Source organism: Bos grunniens, chromosome 3, assembly GCF_055505025.1.
Source record: "Bos grunniens cultivar Pamir isolate PY7600 chromosome 3, Bosgru_T2T1.0, whole genome shotgun sequence".
Lineage (NCBI taxonomy): Eukaryota > Metazoa > Chordata > Mammalia > Artiodactyla > Bovidae > Bos > Bos grunniens.
Window position 1 is genome coordinate 103,914,349 of NC_141167.1, and position 12,388 is coordinate 103,926,736.

Below are 12,388 nucleotides of genomic sequence, written 5' to 3' on the forward strand. Positions count from 1 at the left end.
ACCTCACAGCATTGACTTAAATTTGTTCCTTTTAATGTTGAGTAATATTTCATTGTATATATGAAACTTATTTCGGAGAAGGCAGTGGCACCCCACTCCAGTACTCTTGCCTGGAAAATCCCATGGAAGGAGGAGCCTGGTAGGCTGCAGTCCATGGGGTCGTGAAAAGTCGGACACGAATGAGTGACTTCACTTTCACTTTTCACTTTCATGCATTGGAGAAGGAAATAGCAACCCAGTCCAGTGTTCTTGCCTGGAGAATCCCAGGGACGGGGGAGCCTGGTGGGCTGCCATCTATGGGGTCGCACAAAGTAGGACACGACTGAAGCGACTTAGCAGCAGCGGCAGCAACTTCTTTATCCATTCATATAGGTTGTGTCCATGTCCTGACTATTGTCAATGTTGCTACGGTGAATACTGGGATACATGTGTCCTTTTCAGTTATGGTTTCCCCAGAGTATGTGCCCAGTAGTGGGATTGCTGGGTCATTTGGTAGTTTTATTCCCTAGTTTCTTAAGGAATCTCGATGCTGTTCTCCATAATGACTGTATCAGTTTACATTCCCACCAATAGTGCAAGAAGGTTCCCTTTTCCCTTTTCTCTTTGAAGGCTGAGCTCTGAAGAATTGATGCTTTTGAACTGTGGTGTTGGAGAAGACTCTTGAGAGTCCCGTGGACTGCAAGGAGATCCAACCACTCAATCCCAAAGGAAATCAACCCTGAATATTCACTGGAAGGACTGATGCTGAAGCTGAAACTCCAATACTTTGGCCACCTGAGGCAAAGAGCCAACTCAATGGAAAAGACTGATGCTAGGAAAGTTTGAAGGCAGGAGGAGAAGGGGGCAACAGAAGATGAGATGGTTGGATAGCATCACCAATTCAATGGACATGAGTTTCTGCAAACTGCAGACAATAGTGAAGGACTGAGAAGCCCGGCCTGCTGCAGTCCACTGAATTGCAAAGTGTGGGACATCGCTTAATGACTGAACCACAACAGTGTCAAAGAGTGTTCTTTCTATGTTTTCCTCTAAGAGTTTCAGGGTTTATGGTCTTACATTTAGATCTTTAATCCATTTTGAGTTTATCTTTGTGTATGGTGTTATCTTTGTGTATAGGCTTCCCTGGTAGCTCAGACAGTAAAGTGTCTTCTGGCAATGTGGGAGACTCAGGTTCAATCCCTGGGTTGGGAAGATCCCCTGGAGAAGGAAATGGCAGCCCACTGCAGGACTCTTGCCTGGAAAATTCCATGGATGGAGGAGCCTGGTAGGCTACAGTCCATGGGATCACAAGGAGACAGAAAGGACTGAGCTACATCACTTTAACTTTTCACTTTCATGCATTGGAAAAGGAAATGGCAACCCACTCCAGTTTTCTTGCCTGGAGAATCCCAGGGATGGGGGAGCCTGGTGGGCTGCCGTCTATGGGGTCGCACAGAGTCGGACACGACTGAGTGACTTCACTTTGTATGGTGTTAGGGAGTTTTCTAATTTCATTCTTTTACATATAGCTGGCCAGTTTTCCCAGCACCACTTACTGAAGAGACTATCTTTTGTCCTTTGTATATTCTTGCCCCCTTTGTCAAACATATGGTGTCCATAGGTGTATGGGTTTATCTGGGCTTCTATCTTGTTCCTTTGGTCTATATTTCTGGTTTTGTACCACCATACTGGCTTGATGACTGTAGCTTTGCGATACTACACATTTTTAAATTAATCTTAGTTATTAACATTTTAAATCACTTTCTCAAGTCCAGACAATCCACCAACAATTAATCAAATCCTGATTTGTAGCGTTGTCCAACAATTGTCCCTCATAAGCTTGAAAAAACACACAACTTTCAGTGCCAGCAGACTGTAAATTCCCAAAAGAATGAGGGAAAGAGGAACAGGAAGAAGAGACAAAGAAGACAGAGGAACAGAAGGGGAGGGTGAGGAGTGCAAAGAGGAGACAACTTAAGATGCCAAAGCAAAAATCTAATACAGGAAAGACATAGGCTAACTATGCTGCAAACTATAAGATTATCACAACCTTAATGTGAAAAGTACTGCTTATTTAAGTGGCATAGGGGCCAAGGCATTAAATTCATAGATTAAAAAGTAACCACACTGACAAGATATGCTTTCTGAGCAGTTCTGATGCACTTGCAGTAACATCTGATCCTCATTGTGCTTTCTGTGAGCTGACACAGTTCTAAATGCTTTATATATACAAGCTAACCTTTAAAATGAGTACTATTATTATTCCCACCTTTAAAGTGAAGAAAATGAAACCTTAAAATGAGACACAGAGACATTAAGCAAATTACCCAAGATCATACAGTTGAAAAGTAGCAGAACCATGGAGTGAACTCAGGAAGGCTGGCTATAGGATCTGTGATCTCTGAGACATAATCGTGGTCACTTCCAGTAGAGAAGGTATGAGATGCAAATTAATTAGGAAACTCGGGTCTTTTGAAGGGTTGGTAATGTTCTTTTTTCTTATCTTCATCTTTCTTGATAATAAAGAGATCAATCTCTAATTATCTACTTCATACAGCAAAGCTTTAAGAACTTTCTGAATGTGTTGATCATGTTCTCCTAAAATCAAACAAAATTTTATTTTTGGTTTTCTTTTTTCTTGTTTTTCTTCAAGACAAAATTGTGGAGGGAATCATGTCAATAATATTAGGCCAGAACCCTGTGCAAGAGTACAAAGTCAACCCTCCTAATAATAAAATCACTTCTTCTTAGTGTTGGAAACACAACAAGAGTAAAATTCTCTACGCATTTTGTTACCTATACGGTGATGGAAATTAATGGAGCAAACTTCCCTATAATATGGGAACATTGTTAATCATAGATCTACTTTTCATATAGTCACTCTCATAAAATAAATTTTTGTTTTGCAAAAGAATTAATTTATTATTCAGCCCTTTTAACCATTTACCAAAAAAAAAAAAAAATCTTTAAAAGATCATATGTACTTTCAGTTAAAAGAAAATAGATGTGATAGTAGAGAATTTGGAGAAGGCAATGGCACCCCACTCCAGTACTCTTGCCTGGAAAATCCCACGGATGGAGGAACCTGGTAGGCTGCAGTCCATGGGGTCGCTAGGAGTCGGACATGACTGAGCGACTTCACTTTCACTTTTCACTTTCGTGCGTTGGAGAAGGAAATGACAACCCAGTCCAGTGTTCTTGCCTGGAGAATCCCAGGGACGGGGGAGCCTGGTGGGCTGCCGTCTATGGGGTCGTACAGAGTCAGACATGACTGAAGTGACTTAGCAGCAGCAGCAGCAGCAGTAAAGAATTACATAAAGTTGAGACTCTGAACAGCATAGTATGTCTTGAAAACTGTGAATAAATTATCAAAATCTTTGATACATCTTTCAGATCCAATGTCGTCAACCCCATTTGTAGACATTGTCTCTCTGATGACTGTTCTCCCTGTAGTTACTCTGCCCTGCCTCAGCACTGGCCATGTCCTCTCACTAGTACAATATACCCCAGATATTCAAGGCTCACTCTTCTCTTCACTCAAGTCTTTGCCGTAAAAGCCACTTTGGAAGAGCTTTTCCACACAGTGTCTCCAACATACCCTCTATATCACTATCATTTGCCTTGTATGTGCGTGTGTGTGTGTGTGTGTGTGTGTGTGTGCAAAATCCCTTCAAGAGTTTAGATGGAAAAAGGACTTTAGTCACCATCCTCATGTCCCAGGCACATAAGAGACTGCCTGACATGTGTTAATAATTGGGAAACATTTGTGATTACATTAATTTCTATGAGTACACTGAGTTGAATAGAGTCTGCCTACTAGTTTTACAAATAAGGAACCAGAGACTGAGCGAATTCAACTCTTTTCAGGGTCTTCAAAATAGACAAAGATAGAAACAAGACTGAAACCGATGAAAGAATTCTTTGATGGATCCAGTCCCAAAGACATATTTCAGACAAAGCTGAACTCAGAGATGGAAAAGTCTAATTTTGATAATCCAATGGGAATGAAAAGGAACACTCAGAAGAATACTTGTAGTTGACAGAAGAGATGAAAAACACTATATGTAAAAGAAAAATTAAACGAAAGAAAGACATACATAATGGACTATGAATATGCTTTATTGGAGAAGCAAAAGAATAGACACACTAATTGCTCACGGGTTAGAGATCACAATGTGGATTACTGACGGGCACATGGCAAAGAGAGATCAAGCAATGATTCTGCTGCTCTTCTTCCAACAACGTGGTGTCAGCTTCAGGAAGCAAGCATTTCCTCTGTCAGCTTTTGGTTGAAGAGGGAGATTAAGGAAGATGCAGTCTGTCACCATGGCTGAAGGGAGGACAGTGGAAGAGCCTGGATCTTGTTTCTTGGTCCAGATGAAATCTGGTGTTGTTACTTCCACTTGAGTGGACACTTCTGATCGCATGGTGGGTGTGGTGGTCCAGGAGGGCATTTCTTCTGGCTCACTGGAGGTGGGCATGGATGAGGTGGGCAAGGCTCATGGCACTTGGGTGGGCACACTATTGGAGGTGGATGGCAGGGCTCCTTGCACTGATGGTGATGCTGATGCTGATGCTGATGTGGATGCGGATGTGGATGCTGGTGGTGAGACATCCTTCCTGGGTCTCAAGGAATCTGAAATACAAACAGACAACTTTCTTAATAACTGTGAGTCCAATTGGTAGCACATTTAGCTGAGCTAACAACCCTCCCATCACTAAGGAGTCTTCTGGATTCCTAATACAGACTTTGTGAGTTTTTATAGCTTCTTCACCCTTCTTTTTAAGTATCTCTTGCCCTCAGATCTTCAGTCTTTTCTAGTTAGTCTCTCCTATCTTTCTAAAACAAAATTACCTACACAGGTGTTGTACAAATACAAACATACTCTGAAGAAGAATCTGGATAATAAACTTGTAGCCAATCTCCAAACAAATCTCTACTTATTTCTCCCATGAGATCTTGGTTGCTGACCAAGCTGACCTGACTGTGGGCTTCTGAGTCAAAATGCAAAGACTCAAACTAGACACTCAATGGGACTGAATGCTTAGAAGGGGGCATTTGGAACTAATGTGTGCTGTGCTGTGACACAGTATCTCATCCCCCTTACTCTCTCTCAGGTTAAGACTGTGCTTGACTCCATTTTCTCCTCACATTTAAGATCACATTCATTACCACATACCAAAAATTTACCCCTAAATCCTCATTGTCTTCTTTTTCCCATACAGAACACTAATTGCTTCAATTAAAGCCACTTAGATGCCCCGATTAAACCCTACCACCCAAGTTCCCAAAAGATCTCTAAGAGTTGTGCTCACCAGAGGCTCCAAAGAAGACCTATGACTGTCACGACAATGACAGCACTGTGCTGGAGACTCCTTTTATAAGGACCAGTTGGCTCCACCCAGGGGGAACATCCCAGGACTGGCACGATGCACTTGTTTCCCACCCCAAATACCACACGCTTGCAATCTCAAAAATCAATGCCCCAGTCATACAGGTATCACACACTTCCCTTGTCCGTGGACTTGCTCACCCTTCAGTGAGGAATTACAGAGTGATTCATTTGAGACTATGTCTCATACTTCCTCTACCTGTGTCGTGCACCATTTAGGGAATATGAGGGATGCCTGAGAATGCTGCTATTCTTCCATAGTTAGAGATGTTGCTTCCCCCTCTTGCCAGCTCCCCAAGCATCTGGTACATAAAACTTACTGCCCTATTCCATTCCATCTGTCAGCACCTGGCTTTTTGTCCATTGATGACAGAGACCAGAGTTTACTAAGTGCATATATTTTAACTCCTACCTACAGTTTTCCTAAACTCTCCTTGTACCATATACTACTTCTTGACAATTAAGTGACTTAAACCTGACCACAATGTCTATCTTGATTTTTTAGAGCACACAGTCTTGCGTCAAATGTGCTGTAACATGGCATACACGGACTTGAACAGGACAACGTGATCCCTCAGTTTCTTAGGCCATAAATCACAAGCTCTGACCCCTTCCTGAAGCTCTACTTTTGCAGGTTTATGCACTGATCTGGACTCTGCAGACCCATGATCTGAGTCATTTGTGGTCTACTAGAAACCCAAATTCCTCTCCTCTCATTATCTTCAAAATGAACTCCGTGTCTGGGCTATATGCATTTAGAAGCTTTCCCACTAATACTCCCTAAATATCTTGCACTTCTTTCCCCTACAGCAGTTAATTCAATTGACTCGATCAGGTCCTTTATTTTAAGTGACACTTAGTGTGTTTTCAGACATTCTTAGTACACTCAGGGGATGAACCTCCATGAACCATTGATTCAGCCATTCAATCCATGTCTATTTGTCCTTAAATAAATTAAATATGGGTGACATAGAACCCCTTGATTATTTATTAGTGTAATTTGAAGTAACACTTCAGCTAATAATATTTACTATGCCTTTCAGGGGAAATTTTGAGTACCTTGCCTATCAGTTCAGTTCAGTACAGTACAGTCACTCAGTCATGTCTGACTGTTTGTGACCCCATGAATCTGCAGTACCCCAGGTTTACCCGTCTGTCACAGCTCTCAGAACTTGCTCAAACTCATGTCCATCAAGTTGGTGATGCCATCCAAACATCACATCCTCTGTCATCCCCTTTTCCTCCTGCCTTTGGTCTTTCCCATCATCAGGATCTTTTCCAGTGAGTCAGTTCTTCACATCAAGTGGCCAAATTATTGGCGCTTCAGCCTCAGCATCAGTCCTTCCAATGAATATTCAGGACTGATTATCTTTACTGTTGACTGGTTGGATCCCCTTGCAGTCCAAGGGACTCTCAAGGGTCTTCTCCAACACCACAGTTCAAAAGCATCAATTATCTGGTGCTCAGCTTTCTTTATGGCCCACTTCTCACACCCATACATGAATGACTACTGGAAAAAACATAGTGTTGACTAGGTGGGCCTTTGTCGGCAAAGTAATGTTTCTGCTTTTTAATATGCTGTCTAGATTGGCCATAGCTTTTCTTCTGAGGAGCAAGTGTCTTTTAATTTCATGGCTGCAGTCACCATCTGCAGTGATTTGGAGACCTAGAAAATAAAATCTCTTACTGTTTCCATTTTTTCCCTATCTGTTTGCCGTGAAGTGATGGGACCAGATGCCATGCTCTTAGTTTTCTGAATGTTGAGTTTTAAGCCAACTTTTTCACTCTCCTCTTTCACTTTCATCAAGAGGCTCTTTAGTTCTTCTTCAGTTTCTACCATAAGGGTGATGTCATCTGCATATCTGAGGTTATTGATATTTCTCCCGGAAATCTTGATTCCAGCTTGTGCTTCATCCACCCAGCATTTCTCGTGATGTACTCTGCATATATGTCAAATAAGCCTTGTGACAATATACAGGCTTGATGCACTGCTTTCCCAATTTTGAACCAGTCCATTGTTCCATGTATGGTTCTAACTGTTGTTTCTTGACCTGCATACACATTTCTCAGGAGGCAGGTAAGGGGGTCTGGTATACCCATCTTTTTAAGAATTTTCCCCAATTTGTTTTGATTACACAGTCAAAAACTTTAGCATAGTCAATGAAGCAGAAGTAGATATTTTTGGAATTCTCTTGGCCTTTATATGATCCAACAGATATTGGGAATTTGATCTCTGGTTCCTCTGCCTTTACAGTTCTTTTTTTAAATTAATTACTTTATTTTAATTGGATGATAACTTTACAACATTATGGTGATTTTTGCCGTACACTGAATCTACATGAATCAGCCAAGATTCACATGTGTCCACCTATCCTGAGCTCCCCTCCCACGTCCCTCCCTACCCCATCCATCTCGGTTGTCCCAGAGCACTGGCCTTGAGTGCCCTGCTTCATGCATTGAACCTGCACTGGTCACCTATTTTACATATGGTAATATACATGTTTCAATGCTATTCTCTCAAATCCTCCCACCCTTGCCTTCTCCCACGTAGTCAAAAGTCTATTCTTTACATATGTGTTTCTTTTGCTGCCTTGAATATAGGATCATCATTATTGTCTTTCTAAATTCCATATATATGTGTTAATATACTGTATTGGTGTTTCTCTTTCTGACTTACTTCACTCTGCATAATAGACTCCAGTTTCATCCACCTCTTTAGGACTGACTCAAATGTGTTCTTTTTTAAAGCTGAGTAATATTCCATTGTATATATGTAACACAACTTCCTTATCCATTTGTCTGCTGCTGGACATCTAGGTTGCTTCATGTCCTACCTATTGTAAATAGTGCTTCCATGAACATTGGGGTACATGTGTCTCTTTCAATTCTAGTTTCCTCAGTGTGTATGCCCAGCAGTGGGATTTCTCGGCCATATGCCAGTTCTATTTCCAGTTTTTAAAAGCATCTCCACACTGTTCTCCAGAGTTGCTGTACCAGTTTCCATTCCTATCAACAGTGTAAGAGCATTCCCTTTTCTCCACACCCTTTCCAGCGTTTATTGTTTATAGACTTTTTGATGATGGCCATTCGGACTCGCATGAGATGATACCTCATTGTGGTTTTGATTTGTATTTCTCTAGTAATGAGTGATGTTGAGCATCTTTACATGTGTTTGTTAGCCATCTGCATGTCTTCTTTGGGGAATTGTCTGTTTAGTTTTTTGCCCACTTTTTGACTGGGTTGTTTGGTTTTATGGTATTGAACTGCATGAGCTGTTTGTATGTTTTGGAGATTAATTCTTTGTGAGTTGTTTCATTTGCTATTGTTTTCTTCTATTCTGAAGGCTGCCTTTTCACCTTGTTTATCATTTCCTTCATTGTGCAAAAGCTTTTAAATTTACTAACGTCCCATTTGTTTATTTTTAAATTTTATTTCTATGTCTCTGGGAGGTCATAGAGGATCTCACTGTGATTTATGTCAGAGAGTGTTCTGCCTGTTTTCTTATAAGAGTCTTATAGTTTCTGGTCTTACATTTAGATCTTTAATCCATTTTGAGTTTATTTTTGTGTATGGTGTCAGAAAATGTTCCACTTTCATTCTTTTACACATAATTGACCAGTTTTCCCAGCACCAGTTTTGTTTGGGAGTAAAATGCCCTTTAGATATCAATTCAGCCTAACTGGTCCATTGTATCATTTAAATCTTGTGTTCCTTGCTAATTTTCTGTTTGGTTGATCTATCCATAGGTGTGAGAACGGTATTAAAATTCCCCATTATTATTGTGTTACTGCTAATTTGCCTTTCATACTTGTTAGTATTTGCCTTATGTATTGAGGTGTTTCTTGTTGGTGCATATATATTTATAATTGTTATATTTTCTTCTTGGATTGATCCTTTGATCATTATGTAGTTTTTCTTTGTCTCTTATCATGGTGTTTGTTTTAAAGTCTGTTTTATCTGATATGAGTATTGCTACTCCTGCTTTCTTTTGGTCTCCATTTGCATGAAATATCTTTTTCCAGCCCCTCACTTTCAGTCTGTATGTGTCCCTGGGTTTGAGGCGGGCCTCTTTTAGAGAGCATATATAGGGGTCTTGTTTCTATATGCATTTGACCAGTCTTTGTCTTTTGGTTGGAGCATTTAACCCATTTACATTTAAGGTAATTATTGATAAGTATTATCCCATTACCATTTACTTTGATGTTTTGGGTTCGAGTTTATACATCCTTTCTGTTTCTCCTGTCTAGAGAAGATCCTTTAGCATTTGTTGAAGAGCTGGTTTGGTGGTGCTGAATTCTCTCAGCTTTTGCTTGTCTATAAAGCTTTTGATTTCTCCTTCATATTTCAATGAGATCCTTGCTGGGTAGAGTAATCTTGGTTGTAGGTTTTTCTCTTTCATCACTTTAAGTATGCCCTGCCACTCCCTTCTGGCCTGAAGAGTTTCTATTGAAAGATAAGCTGTTATCTTTATGGGGATCCCCTTATGTGTTATTTATTGCTTTTCTCTTGCTGCTTTTAGTATTTGCTTTTTGTGTTTGATCTTTGTTAGTTTGATTAATATGTGTTTTGGGTGTCTTGGGATGTTTAATATGTGTCTTGGGGGTGTTTCCCATTTTAGGGAAATTTTCAACTATTACCTCCTCAAGTATTTTCTCATGCCCTTTCTTTGTGTCTTCTTCTTCTGGGACTCCTATAATTTGAATGTTGGGCATTTAACATTGTCCCAGAGGTCTCTGAGTTTGTCCTCATTTCTCTTAATTATTTTTCCTGTTTTCCTCCTGTTTCATTTATTTCCACCAATCTATTTTCCACCTCACTTATCCTCTCTTCTGCCTCAGCTATTCTGCTGTTGGTTCCCTCCAGAGTGTTTTTAACCTCAGTTATAGCATTGTTCATTATTGACTGTCTCTTCTTTATTTATTATAGGTCCTTGTTAAACGTTTCTTGCATCTTCTCAATCCTTGTCTCTACACTATTTTTCTGTACCTCCATTTTGTTTTCAAGAATTTGGATCATCTTTACTATCATTATTCTGAATTCTTTTTCGGGTAGACTTCATATCTCCTCTTTTGTTAGATTTGGTGGGTTTTTATCATGTTACTCTACCTGCTGAATATTCCTCTGCCTTTCATTTTGTTTAGATTGCTATGTTTGGGGTGCCCTTTCTGCAGGCTGAAAGTTCATGGCTTCTCTTAATTGTGAAGTCCACTCCCTGTGGGTAGGGTTGGATTAGTGGCTTGTCAAGGTTTCCTGGTTGTGGGAGCTTGCATATGTGTTCTGGTGAGTGGAGCTGGGTCTCTTCTCTCTGGAATTCAATGAAGTGCCTAGTAGTGAGTTTTGGGGGTGTCTATGGGTTTGGTATGGCTTTGGGCAGCCTGTTTTTTAATGTTCAGGGTTTTGTTCTTGTTTTGCTGGAGAATTAGCATGGTATGTCTTACACCGGAACTTGTTGGCTCTTTGGTGAAGCTTGGTTTCAGTGTAGGTATGGAGACTTTTGGGTGAGCTCTTGACTTATGTGTTCCCTGGAGTCAGAATTTCTCTGATGTTCTAAAGTTCTGGAGTTGAGCCTCTTGCCTCTGGGTTTTGGTCCTTCTCTTACAGTAGCCTCAAGACTTCTCCATCCATACAGGACAGAAGCTAAAACCCCTAGGTTAATGGTGAAACAACTCTCCACATCCAGGAACACCCAGAGAGATTCACAGAGTTATATAGAGAAGAGAAGAGGGAGGAAAGAGATAGAAGTGACTCAGAGGAGAAAGGGGAGAGTCAAAAGGGGATAAAACAATCAAGCCAGTAACGAAATCCCTAAGTGACAATGTATACTGAAGATTAGATTCTTAAAGGTACACAATTGATAGCAAATATCAAAAAGCAAAATTAAAAACCTAAAATAGAATTTAGACTCTCAAAAATATAATATAAAAAATACAAAACAAAATTGATCACTAAAATTTAAAAAATATATATATATGGAATTTGTTTTTTTAAAAAATAAGGCTTTTTTTTAAATTTTAGAAAGGTGATAGTAGGCTATAGAAATGAAAGTTAATGGAGTAATAAACAACTAAAATTTAAAAATCTTTAAAAATTAAAAAGTGGTAATAGTAAAAATATACCTAGGAATTTCTCTGGAGCTGATGTGAGCAGTGTGGGGTCATTTCAGTATCAGATAGTCCTTTGTTCCAGCTTGCATTTTTTCTCAAGGTCTATAGCTGCCCCTCAAATGCACAGTCTCAGCATTAACTTCAGGGTTTTAATCTGTTGCACCTGTCACTTCTGGGGTGGCTCCTCCTTCTTTGTTTATTTGGCTTCCTCTGTTTGCAAGTCTCTTCAGTGTCTAATTTCTGCCCTGACATGAGGTGGCAAAGGTGGCCGTTTGTTTAGGCTCACTCGTTCAGTTGTGCTGGGGAGAGGGAGGAAACCTGCAAACAAACACCACTGGCATGTTGGGAAGTGTTTGCAGTGCGTGGACCATGCTGGGTTTGCCACAGCCCAAGGCAGCATGCACTTTCTGTGTCCACACTGCTCAGGCTCCAGGGTGCTCTGTAAGGGGACTGTCCCAAGTGGGCCCTGCTTTTTATGTACTTCCCAGGTTTAAACCTCTCAGGTTCTTGGGTGCACTGCAAAGGCATAGACCCAGATGGACTATGTGTTTTGTGCCTTCCCAGGTCCAAGCCACTCAGATGACTGGGTGCTTGGCCAGAAACACTCTCTCAGGTGAGCCATGCATCTTATGCACCTCCTTAGTCCCGGCCACTCAGTTTCCTGAGTGTGCTATGAAGGCACAATCCCAGGTGTACCGTGTGTTTCCTCTGGGGAGCTGATCTCAGACTGTGACACTCCTGGCAGATGTGAACCATCCAGGATCTCAGGAAGATGTGATTAGCAACTGGCAGCCTTCTCACAGTTTGGTGGAAACTGTGGTCTCTGGGACCGAGATAGTAGCGGCCACTTGCCTTCTGGCTCTGGCTGTGGCACACCTGCCTCTCTGCCTCAAGGGAGGGAGGGCCCGAAAT

General features: G+C 40.9%; 1 long non-coding RNA gene across 1 annotated transcript; it reads right to left on the reverse strand.

Moving 5' to 3' along the window:
- Positions 1 to 4,080: 4,080 nt before the first annotated feature.
- On the reverse strand, positions 4,081 to 5,426 carry LOC147376516 (uncharacterized). The gene is made up of 2 exons (XR_015161677.1): positions 5,296 to 5,426; positions 4,081 to 4,615 (listed from the first exon to the last, which is right to left on the reverse strand). It is a non-coding gene; the product is annotated as an uncharacterized LOC147376516 (long non-coding RNA).
- Between the last annotated feature and the right edge of the window lie 6,962 nt (positions 5,427 to 12,388).